This window comes from Gadus morhua, chromosome 23, assembly GCF_902167405.1.
Source record: "Gadus morhua chromosome 23, gadMor3.0, whole genome shotgun sequence".
Lineage (NCBI taxonomy): Eukaryota > Metazoa > Chordata > Actinopteri > Gadiformes > Gadidae > Gadus > Gadus morhua.
Window position 1 is genome coordinate 5,301,646 of NC_044070.1, and position 13,322 is coordinate 5,314,967.

A 13,322-nucleotide genomic window follows, 5' to 3' on the forward strand; every position below is an offset into this window, starting at 1 on the left:
TACAAACGAAACGCAATAAAGTACTAGCAAAAGGTTTACACATTGTAACCTGGAGAGACTTCAGAAGGGGTCGCATGAGGCCAGATGAATGGAACGCTTTAGGTGACCTTTCACGAGACCCCCTCTGGAGCCCTTTGAACTTGCCGGGGTCTGTTTGGGCTCTGTGTGGCGTTGTGGTCACTGTGGTATGGTCAACAGGTCCCCCGCCCCAATGTATCTGTTTCTAAATGGAACGGGGTGCAGGCCTCAGCCGTACCCCTGCTGGGGTCCTCTGAAACCAGAGACCCTTGAAGTGGACGTCTGCCTGCGACCAGTCTGCTCCCACAGGCCCTTCTCTCCCTCTCTATCTCGTCTGTCTCTCTCTGTCGCTGCCTCTCTCTCTCTCTCTCTCTCCCTCTCTCCTCATTATTCTCTCTCTCTCTCTCTCTCTCTCTCTCTCTCTCTCTCTCTCTCTCTCTCTCTCTCTCTCCCCATTACTCTCTCTCTCTCTCTCTCTCTCTCTCTCTCTCTCTCTCTCTCTCTCTCTCTCTCTCTCTCTCTCTCTCTCTCTCTCTCTCTCCCTCTCTCTCTCTCTCTCTCTCCCTCTCTCTCTCTCTCTCTCTCTCTCTCTCTCTCTCTCTCTCTCTCTCTCTCTCTCTCTCTCTCTCTCTCTCTCTCTCTCTCTCTCTCTCTCTCTCTCTCCCTCTCTCTCTCTCTCTCTCTCTCTCTCTCTCTCTCTCTCTCTCTCTCTCTCTCTCTCTCTCTCCCTCTCTCTCTCTCTCTCTCCCTCTCTCTCCCTCTCTCTCTCTCTCTCTCTCTCTCTCTGTCTCTCTCTCTCTCTCTCTTCAAAATGTGATCGGCCACATGAGGACATTTTGGACACAGTCTGGTCAGTTGAGCCCCCCCCCCCACACACACACACACACACAAGCACACACACACACACACACACACACACACACACACACACACACACACACACACACACACACCCCCACACACACACACACACACACACACACACACACACACACACACACACACACACACACACACACACACACACACACACACACACACACACACACAAACACACACACAAACACATATCCAAATGCATTGACCCACATGGACATACAAACAGATATATGCACTCTTCCTCTCTCTTTCTCTCTCTCTCTCTCACACACACACACACACACACACACACACACACACACACACACACACACACACACACACACACACACACACACACACACACACACACACACACACACATAGACACACACACACACACACACACACACACTCACTAGCACGACCACCAGCAGCCACCCAGCCCACCTCCACCAGCAGCCGCAGTGCCGGGGCCGGTCCGTAACCCCCCGCGGCCCCCTGTAGCTGACCAGGGTGCGGACCACCCTGGGCTGGTCAGCAACCCCTGCTTACACCTGCCGTAAAACTTAAAAGCTACAGTCTCATCCCCCTCGGCTTTGAAGTGTTCAAAGCATAGCTGAGTGACCTTTGATGGGACCAGGGCCGGAACACATGTTCTGCAACCATGTATAAACACACACACGGCCCCGCTCTCTGAGCGGGACGAGACAGAGTTCTTCACTGCATACGTGGGACGGAGCAGCAGTGATGGTCTTCGGGGCAGTCGTCGTGGACGGCATGGCGTGCCATGCATGGCAGCCGAGCGTGGAACCGGCGATCCCTCATGTGAGGTGAAGTCTTTCCTCCTGTTTGAGGGGGGGGGGGGGAGCTGGAAGTAGGGCCACAAGTGGTCTCCTGGTCTGACCATGTGTTCCAGTGTTTTGGTTCAATGGCGCCTGTCATGTCTGACACACCACCAGCCTAAATGGTTTAAAGGTGTCCTCAGAATACGTCTTTATTTCCCATAGTCCTCTGGTTGGTTTCGGTACGCAAACAGTTGTCTAAAGTCTAACCTGTGCCGCTCGTATCAGGCCAGTGGTCGTAGATCTAGTTTGTTTGTTAATGTAAACCCTGGGTGTGTTTGTCGGTGGATCTGTTTGTTTATTGCGTTTGCTCAAACTCAACAATCATATTCCCTGTGTGTAGCTCCCTCCTTCTGTCCGATGCTGCATTACAGCCCTTTGCGTACAAAAGAAATATCAGGCTGTTTTATGAGGCATTTTATACTTGACAGACCGGTGCACTCATAATTACATAAGTCCATGGCAGTGTGTAAATGTCAAACAAAGCGGGGGCTGATATATGGCCGGCAATTGCGCACATATTTTACGTGTGGCTGTCTGAAAGACAAGGGGCTGTAGACGATTATTATTATTATACCACACACACACACACACCCAAGCGGTTCCACTTCCAGTGTGTGGCAGTCGCAGTGTGGACAGCAGGTGGAAATAGAATCAATGTCAGACTGAGTGCCAAGCGTTGGTGTTTTTCACCGGCGATGAATGTACATTCTGTCAGACTATTTTATTGCTTAATGTTTATTGCTTGATTACTTTATTGCCCCGTTGTTAGAGTGTTTGACTCCACCAGTGAAAGGTTCCACGTTCGAATCTCTCGGTTGGTATTCTGCCAGTAGGCCTCCTCGAGCGCGATCAGCTGAACCATCCTAACTGATCCATAACGGTGTGTGGATGAAACAGTGTCATGGTTCCACTTTGGAGCGTCTGTTTAGCAGTTTAGTTCTGAAGTCCTAAAACGCATGCTCATCATATTTGTTCTCCTCATCATGGGGATATTTTCCCATATGTAAACATCCGCCGCCTACGCCATGTTTGTTTCTAGTAGTCACGTGGAGCGTTGCCTTGGGGAGGCTAACACCTCGTGGTTATTGCGCTTGCGTCAATCATCCCCCAGAAGCCAAAGGAGCTGGCCTTCCTGGGCCCTGAGCTGGGACTGTGGGGGCCACACGAATGTTGATGAGGATGAGTCAGGGCCCGGCTGCATGCCGTCTCCACCGTGACCTAAGGAATGTGCCTTCAAAGAGGATTCTCAGGCTGGGCTGATTTCTCAAAGGACCCCGTGCCCCTAGCACCATACTAAGTGAACCCAGGAGCTTGTCCAATCAAATCTCACTACACCCGCCCTTTACTTGTAATGGACATAATGGAGTGGAGGCAATATGTAGCGATAAACAAATACAGGACGAACTTCCCTTTTTTTTAATCCCTGTTCATGGAACCCAATATTTGTGAAAATATACGTATGTTTGACCTGCAAAAGATTCATGAAACCCAAAACCTTGAAAATAAAATCAGAAAACCGTTGATGAATGTACGATTTTATAGACCGTCGAGGAAGAAGGAGAACCATTCTGCTTCCCAACTGGCTGGGAGCCGTGGCGTGCGAAGCCCCCATCCCAGCAACCGGTAATAGTGTAGCCACGGAAACCAAACCAGCACCATAAACCGCACTCTACGGCCCCCCCACACACCCCCCAGCCCCATTTAAGAGGCATGGATGTGGTTAATACAGTGCTGCCAGACAGCGCAACGAAACACAAACACTATATATATATATATATACACACATACACACACAACAGTGTTAAATTGTGGGCTGCAACTGGGGGCGGGGGGGGGAGCTGTCAACACCTCTGTGTAAGGCTGACATGTCAGGACTTCTTTAAAAGACCCTGATGGATACAAATCAGGGTGCCGTTTCGAAACAACAGGGTCATATTGGAACAACCCTGTTGAATTTCCGTGTGTGTGTGTACGTGTTTGTGTGCACGTGTGTGTGCATTACTGTGTGTGTGTGTTGTTCGCTTTGGGGATGTGTGTGAGCGTTGGTGTTAGCATGTGTGTGGGTGCATATTTTTGTCTGTCTGTCTGTGTGTGTGTGTATGTCCGCATGTGTTCATTAGTGTGTGGGTGTGCTTGTCTTAGTTTCTGTGTGTGTGTGTGTGTGTGTGTTTGGGTGCATGTGTGTGCTTTAGTGTATGCGTGTGCATTTGTGTGTGTGTATGTGTGTGTGGGTGTATGTGCATTAGTGTGTGTGTGTGTTTGTGTGTGTGTGTGTGTGTGTGTGTGTGTGTGTGTGTGTGTGTGTGTGTGTGTGTGTGTGTGTGTGTGTGTGTGTGTGTGTGCATTGGTGTGTGTCTTTGTGTGTGTGTGTGTGTGTGTGAGTGTGTGTGTGTGTGTGTGTGTGTGTGTGTGTGTGTGTGTGTGTGTGTGTGTGTGTGTGTGTGTGTGTGGTGTGTGTGTCTGTGTGTGTGTGTGTGTGTGTGTGTGTGTGTGTGTGTGTGTGTGTGTGTGTGTGTGTGTGTGCGTGTGTGCCCTGGACCAGCATGGGACTCCCTGAGGGTGTTAGGTGGGCTCAGTGCCGTCTAAGAGGCTGGGCCTTGGGGTTTCATCTAGCACCACTCCTCCATCGCCCTGAGTCAGGCTTTCTGAGCCAAAGCATTCATTCTTTCCGTTTTGTCCCCTCGATATTGAAACACATTTTCACACTTCCACATTTTGGGAAACTATGAAATATATAAATGAAGAGAATTAAGTTAAAATAATTGTTGCGTGACATGAACCTAGACTATGTTTTGCGTGCTGTGTATATATACGGTATGTATGTTTTGTTTTAAACCATGAGCATGTCGTCCTCATTATTCTCCCGGCACATTGTGAGGAGTTCATCGCGGCCTGAGGTACATCGGAGCACGGCGACAACACTTCCGCTTCTTTTGCTCTGAGCTCGGAGCGTCTTTCTTCAGGGAACCGCTCAGCCCCCTTCATTCCTTTCACGCCATGGGACTGTGGAAGAAAGCCTTTGTCCACTGCTTCCACTAGTCTCTCTCTCTCTCTCTCTCTCTCTCTCTCTCTCTCTCGCTCTCTCTCTCTCGCTCTCTCTCTCGCTCTCTCTCTCTCTCTCTCTCTCTCTCTCTCTCTCTCTCTCTCTCTCTCTCTCTCTCTCTCTCTCTCTCTCTTCAACAGAGGTACGGGAGACGGGTGGAGGGCTGGGACGACACGGCTGCCCATGCAAGCAGAACATCCCTCCCTTGTTGTGGGGTGGACTCGGCAGGAGGGGGGGGGGGGGGGGGGGGGGGGCGGCTGAACCTACTATGGGGAAGGGGAAGGGCAGCTGCCTTTGAGCAAAATAACACAAAAAAATGGAAGGGAGTATTGTTGTTGTGTGTTTGGGGAGAGAGGGTTGTTCGTGAAGGTTGTGGTGATTGTGATATTTTCAAACTGCCAAAACCGACGTCAAGTTGGTGAAGTTGAGTAAAAGTCTGTCCTTTGTGAAACCAAGTGAGAGGCGTCTGGTTCAACATATGCCAGTGTGGTGCTATTGAATGGATGTCACTTCTAGTGGCTTTATGAATCAATGAAATCATGCCATATTCATAGTCATATAACACTGATCAAGTAAGGGGGTAGAAAGGTATAAAACGTATTTTTTACTTGTGTTTATTGATTTACTTGTTGTTGGCCTGGATTAATTTATTATAGTACTCTGACCTGAAAGTTAGCATTTATGTTTATTGTTTCTTTTTTGTATTTTTTCATGTTTGTGTTACAAACGACTTAGAACAGAAACACAAACTTCGTGGAATATATATATATTTTTAAGTACAGGCATAAACAAATAAAAAGTTGTCATTTTTCTTCTCGACTGGCACTTTCAAGTAACCTCCGTGTAGCCAAAATAATGGCTTCACACGTTCGGCCGGGGGACCCACTCAGGAGTTAAAATCATCTATCTTTTTCACATAAAGAGATTTCTTCCAGAGCGGCACTTTGATCCCTTTGCTTTCACCGCTGCTAGTTCTGTTCTACACCAGAATTCTTTGCTTTCCCATAGAAACGTGTTCTTTTCGTGGGGGATATTGATGTTTTCTTCGTCCCAGGGGTTATGATATGGTGAATCAGAACGTAAAAGGCCGCGGACAATACACGCATTCATGGTTGTTTTTTCTGTCTTTGTCGGGTTTGGCTCGTTGTTCAAATCCTCATTTCTCAAACGAATACAAATATTTATTCTATGGATGTCCGCCCTTCGGTCACTTGGGCTGCTTTTCAACGATTACACTCTTTGTTCGAGCAGCAGGTTGCACCGCCAAGACGCTCTACTGTAGAGCACTAAAACGAGAGACAAGGGAAAGACTTGGGACTCTCTCTCCCTCTCTCTCTCTCTCTCCCTCCCTCTCTCTCTCTCTCTCTCTCTCTCTCTCTCTCTCTCTCTCTCTCTCTCTCTCTCTCTCTCCCTCTCTCTCTCTCTCTCTCTCTCTGTCCCTCTATTTATCCCCCTTCTCTCCTTCGCTGTCCCTCCCTCGCGATTTCATTTTTTCTCTCTACTTCTCTCCCTCTCTCCACACACTTGCTCTCAGCCGCACTCTTTCTCCCTCTCTCTCTCTCTCTCTCTCTCTCTCTCTCTCGCGCGCGCGCACGCACGCACGCGCGCTCTATCTCTCTACACACACACATACCCACAATTCTTTCATCTGTGTCTACCCCCTGTTTTAACGCATACACAAATGTACACAAAGACTGGACGTCATGCACCTGTTACAAGTCGTCTCGTTGCATCTGGATTTGGCCGCTGAAGTATTTCACTCCAGACACTTTAAACCAACATGAATAACTTAAGAAACGCAGAGGGAAAAAACAACTCGCTAAACCTTGAACAATTCCTTTAGTCTCGGGGGCATTAAATCGACGCCCAGGCCTTTCTGACACGTCTGGAGACCCTCTCGGCATTGTCACCCTCTCACCCCCACGATGAACCATCATGGGGACACCCCATTTTAGACGCCTTTGATCATCTGCACACCAAAAAGAACTGCATTGTACAAAGAAGGAGACTACTGAAAGTCGTTAATTTTTTTTTATATTTCATCTAAATTACAATAACAATTTGGAGAAAAGGGTCCATGCCTGCTCCTCCATCCTTCCCCATGCAACGTCACAATTCATAGGCCATACATATGTTTTTTAAACACCTGCATAACATTTTTATTCCCCAACATTTCAGGGTCATTCAACTTCAGCTGCCCATTTACAATAAATAGCTGATAACTACAATGAATTAATTCGGTGAGTGCGCGACCTTTCAGAGATGCTATTCCACTTCGATGCATGATGCTATTCGATTTGAAACATTACCTAATCTCCTTCAATATGTTGTGAAAATAAGACCCGAAAATGAAGACATAATCAATCAGTCCTGTTTCCCAGATTTGACGGACAACCTCCAGCCCGGTCTGGTTCCTGTGGCCCTTTAGGAGGCGTAACTCTGTCTCATCATCAAGATCAGCAAGCATCGATGACGATCACACTTAGGGGTAACTTTGAAGGGGTAACTTTGAGGTAGTCCCACTAAAAGGTCTGTCTCCACACTCAAACTCCCAGCGTGCGTGACCTGCTTCCACCGTGCACTGAGGGCGCTTCACAGAGCAGATGATCTCCGCATAGGCCTGTATTCATATCACATGAGGTCGTTATGGACTTTGTTTACCATGACCTTTGTATCTTGATCATTACGAGAAAGCAATTAGACGTTGTTGTTGTTTTTCTATTTCAAAACATGTCTCACCCTTTCCAGCCTTATTTCATAGAAAATTTGTTTTATGGGGAGTCGGGACAATATTTGCTTCCGAGTAAGATTACAATTTACGCTGAAAATTCCTTCCTCAATAAAAATAAGACGTAGAAAGAGCTGTTAAGAATGTAATGTAAGACATATGGTGTCAGTAAAGCACATTTCTGCACGTCCCTTTCAGTGGGTTGGAAATTAGAAAAATCTCATAAAGGGTCTTTACAGGCCAGCAAATCTTAATTCAGTACAATAAGGGATTTAAGATCCGCCTGGTGGTAATGTAAAACCTTATTGACAGCTGACAAAAGTCAATTGAAATTAACGATTTTATTATTAATAGTTAGACTGCTGCTGCTGCTGCTGCTGCTGCTGCTGCTGCTGTTGCTGTTGTTGTTGTTGTTGTTGCTGTTGCCTGTGGTTGGTTGTTCCTATTGTCTTGGCATGGACTTTTTTCCGATCTGTCTCTCTCACTGCACAGTGTTTTGCAAGCAGTCGACGCAAGCAAACATTTCCAAACACCTATGAGCCATTCAGACCGCGGTCTCCGTGTCTCAGTGCGCAACCCATTGCGACCATCCATCTGCTGAATGGGACGTGTCACGCCAGCGCATGTCCCACACAAAGGACGATTGTGATTTAGACAAACATTGGGTAAACATAAAGGCAAAGGTCAAGTCCTCTTTCAGTTCAACTGTTTCTGTGATTCACCTACAAGACAGCATGTTTCAACCATTTTTTTGCATGACTCTCCATCTGTGTGGAGGCTATTTCTGGAAGAATAATTCAATGTTTGCAAGCATTTCATCTCCAAGTTGAATATTGGAACATTTCAAGTCTATCAACAGACAAAGAAAAGTCACTGAAAAAATAATGGACCCAGCCACAACTAATCCCCATTGTTTCCCATAACACAGGCCTTCAAAATGCGTCGTACAGCCGGACTGCGGATGGATCCCTAAAACATGCAGAGTCCTAAAGGCGTATTAAGTGAAAACCCGCAGGTTTTATTCCAATCACAATAAAAAAACACAAATCAAAACATACATATATGTGAAATGTATGTATGTATGTATGTATGCCTACTATTTTCTTGCTAATTCATTGATGGAGCGAGCAGGCGCAGGATTAGGAGAATAAGTGGTGTTAATTGCGTGGCAGGTATAACGAGCAGGTCTAATCCTGCATCCTCCTCTTTCTATTGAGTTTTTGTGCGGCTAATGAGTGGCAGGTAGGCCGCTTCCTGCTTCTCACGTGTTCAGACAGACCTCTTACTGCTCACAGTCGTGGACCCTGGCTGTGTACAGGAAACAATTGATTTTAAGCACACAGTTAATGATGCCGAGAAATTAGACAACCTCACGTCAGTTAAATGACTGTCAGGTTGTATCGCTGACGGGTCTTTACACTTTAACATGTCAAAGAGTCCCATTATTTCTGCGTCTTGGTGATTGTCCAGCTTCTTATTAATAGATTATGAGAGAAAATATCGCCCACCTCATTGTTTCCTTCATATGCTTTATAACAAAACGTTGATGCTTATATATAGCCCTGATGTTCTGACCGGTTTATGACGAAAAGGTAAAAAAAAAACACAACACCTGCATACTCTTTAAGGAGCTTACTTCGATACACAAATAGGTCTAAGTTAAAAAAAATTAAAAACATTCTAGTAGTGTGCCATTTTTTTTCTCATTATAAAAACAAACCTTGGAAAATTTTTGATGAAAAAGTTCGTTGACGATCTTTATATGAATGGCTTATAACTTATGCCTAATAAGACTAATAATTGTAATAAAAATAAGTCATGGAACACTAGTATTTTGATAACAATATCAACTTCAACTTCAAAAGCGACATAAAAATAATAATAATAATAATAATAATAATAATAATAATTTCCTATATAGGCCTATACATTATTATCAAAAACGCAAAAGTGAAAGAGCTCGGCCTACGAAAATTACGTTTTTCATACACGAGGTTGCAAATAAAGACAACTTGATTGAGGTATAACATGTGGTGTGTGCGTGGTATTAAGATGGCCCTTCCATTGAAATGTTTTTTTTTATTCTATTACCAGACGAGGGTTGCTTTGTTTTAACCCTGTCGCGTCAAGATGATTGACAAAGTAATAAACGCGCCATGCTGCTGTATCTGATTATGGCTCAGGATTTGCATTGGACATTGAGAAGAATATGACAACCTTGACACACTAGGGATTTGCTCTGTCAAATAAATACGTCTCAGAGGATCTTTTGTTGAAACGACAATAACCTCTACTTCTATTGATATTTAAATTATTATTCGAAGTTATGGATCTTTTCGTTCGTTTTGCTTACTATAGAAACATGTTGTATTTAGGATCAAGAGATTTGTTTTACCCGGCCTTCCCGTTCCCTTGTGGCACTCATGGTGAAAACAAAGTGAAGAAGAAAAAATAAAACATGAAAAAGGGAAATAAATAAAAAAAATGCATGATTGTTCAAACATAGCTAAGCACGCCTTTCTCCAATGAATTGCTTTCCCTCTTTCGTCTTAATAGTCCCATAAGTTCCTGATGGCGATGTAATGGTCATGCAAGCATTAGTGTCGCGTGCCCTAATGGATAACGAAAATAAAACCAAATAAGTATTTTACAATGCGTTAGGCCTACAGAAAGCATGCATTTGCCGCCACACTTAACTTTTTTAGTAGTTTGTGAAGCCTATGAATAAGGCTGTTTTATACAGGCAATTTATTCCTCATGCTGCACCTTTAACAGGTGATTGTGTTTGGTGACGCGTCAGCTGCAGACTGACACGAGTGTAATGATGCTTAATAGAGCGTGATGGGAGGATGGTATTAAACGTGCCCAACGTGTCAAACTACATAAAAAAGTCTACGTCTTCATTAGCTTCATCTCCGAGGACCGCCGAACATTTCATTAATTCGTAATTTATGAATGTTTGCCAAGTATTAAGGCGTATGTAAATATGAAAGGCGTAATGTCTTTCCTGCGGGAGGTGACGAAATGACCCAAAGTATCCTCGATACTAGAGAGTGATCACATGCATTAGGGCCTCTTTTCAAACTGTGCATTCGGGTGCCTATTTAGGACATATTTCCCATCTGACGTGTGAAATAGTGCAGATAAACCAATGATTCATAATGTCGCCAGCATTTGCATCTTCTAATATTCCGTTCTTTTGATCTATGATGACACACGATGTGTTTTACACAGTGTATAAGCTCACTACCACCATTATCGTCGATGCTAAATCAGTAGGAGGGTTTTTGTCTTAAAACGGTTCATTTCCCTGGTCCTGGAACCACTTCCAGCTACAGTAAATCAAAATGCACCATTCTGTTCCTGTACCAAGTGCCACGTACTTTATGACTGGTTTCCAGTTTATTGGCTATCCCAGAGTTATGATTTTCCTTCCTAATACATGCAAATATATACAAAACTTCAGGGTGATGGAGAGAAATGGCCGATCATTGCTAAATTGGTGACCCCGGACAACACTGTACAAACTTGACCCTTAAGGGATACAGGGTCTTTGTTCTTCACATACATACTTAGCATTTTAGAAAATACTGTTACTATTTCAAACAGATTATTTTTATTTTGGATGTAGTCGAATTGAGGTTAATGGAAGACACATATAGTGTTAAATGTGATGAGGCCTATTTCTATCTACCCCACCAATACTGAATCGTTTCAACAATTTCATAACCCTTGAATGATTTTATGTATATATTTTTAAGCCAATTGGAATTAATCATTTCAATAATTTATTACATGGATCTCAATGCAATATATCTAAGAACACTCAATCTTTAAATCTTTGTTTAAATGTCGCTTAATTATAAGCTATTCTTTTTTTTTTTTTTGTTCCTGGTTTTGTTTGTTCTAAGCCCCCCCCCCCCCCCCCCCCCCCCCCCCCCCCCAGTACGATTTTCTTTAATACTCTTGACTCTCGATTTGAATAATAGACTTCCTGATTAAAAACGGACTTCCTGTTTCTTATTCTTCGTTGTTTATCCTTCCTGGGCCATTTCTTCATATTCGTGCACACACACGCATGCACGGAACCGCACACAAAAATACAAACACACAAGCAGGCGCACACGCGCGCGCGCGCACACGCAGACACCATGCAGTGCCATTAAGCGGCGACGGTTCCAACCAGCAACAAGTTCCACTGCAAGTGCACCAACGTTTCTGCTCCGTGAAAAGAAAGTTATCACAGCCCGCCAAATAGACAGCCTTCACTTCGCATGGCGCGAGATCAAAAAGAGAAGAGAGCGCGAAACATGTGAGTTCAAAGAGAACCAAAGAACCAAATAGGCACGCGGGGTCGCGCGATTCATTCTTGCAGCTGCATAGAGACTCGGGGCCAACAAGCGTATCATACATTGAAAGGAAGTAGCTATTCAAAGTGCAGGTGCGAAGTATGTTGCACATTCTGCCATTTATGTGGAGGTTGTTAGAGATCCTTGTTCAGGCGTACTAACTACGGGGGATGATTCGCACAGGAGCCCGCTCATCCATGAATGTAAAATAACTTAGTTTCCCAAATCTGGGGAAGGTTGTAATCCGAACACTCTGTGGATAATTCAGACATTCCACGTTGCAAATGCTCCACATCGTTAGATTTTAAAATATGGATTTTCTTTAAATGTTTTTGTTAAAGCCCCTGCATAAGGATATTAGATTCAGATTCATGTTTTTCCTACTGAAATGCATGCTACGTCCTGTTCACCTGTAGTTGCATTCAAAACCCTCGTGTCATGTTTGAGTTGTGCGTATAACCATATACATCTAAGTCACACAAAGTATTTTTTTTATGTTGTAGAGTCGAGGGAAATAATGGAAAATTAAGAAATCAAAGGTTGTGCAGACGTAGGGTATTGTCCAACGTCCGCACCGTTGGTTGGTAAAACGTAGGCTACTCTAACAGCAATATCTTGATATTCTTAAGCCTATTTGCACCTGGTTCCTTAACAATTGTTTTTTTCCTCTCTTTCTCTCTCACCCCCCCTCCCCCCTCCCTCTCTCTCTAGCTCTCTCGCTCTCTCTTTCTCTATCCCTCTCTTCCATTTCTAGTAATTATTACATTGTAATGGTGGTGGTGCTGATGGTGGCGAAGTGTGGGGTGGGCGTGGCACGTGGAGGGGAGGGGATGGTCGACGCTTTTGCTCCCAGTCTGCTAATCCCTCCATTAAAAGGGCTTTGTTCAATAATGCAGGACAGTTTCCGGAAGTAGGATTACCGCCTCTATTATTTTACAAAGAAATGATATTTCACACTTAAAGGAGCCATGGTGGAGAGAGGGCCCAGTAGAAATGAAATGCATTAATTTACTTTGTTGTGGAAGACCACGACTAATCCCTGAGGGCATGATCTGTATACAATGTAAATTCCGTTTTCATTATTACTTACGTTTTGTCTTTTACAAACTTAGGCCTAACAATGCTAAAGTAGGAAGCATGGGATGGGAAGTGCTTCAGTTAATTTCTGGAAAGTGAATCACCACAGAGCGGATCAATTCAGGGAAAGTGTCAGGAATTCCTTTAACGTTATTGTAGTAGCCTACCTCTTCTTGTACACAGCCCAGTTATATCTATCCCGCATCTATTCTTACACATACCCCCCCCCCCCCCCCCCCCCACACACACACACACACACACACACACACACACACGTACACTGACTGACACACACACACACACACACACACACACACACGCACGCACGCACACGCACGCACGCGCACGCACACGCACACACACACACACACACACACACACACACACACACACACACACAC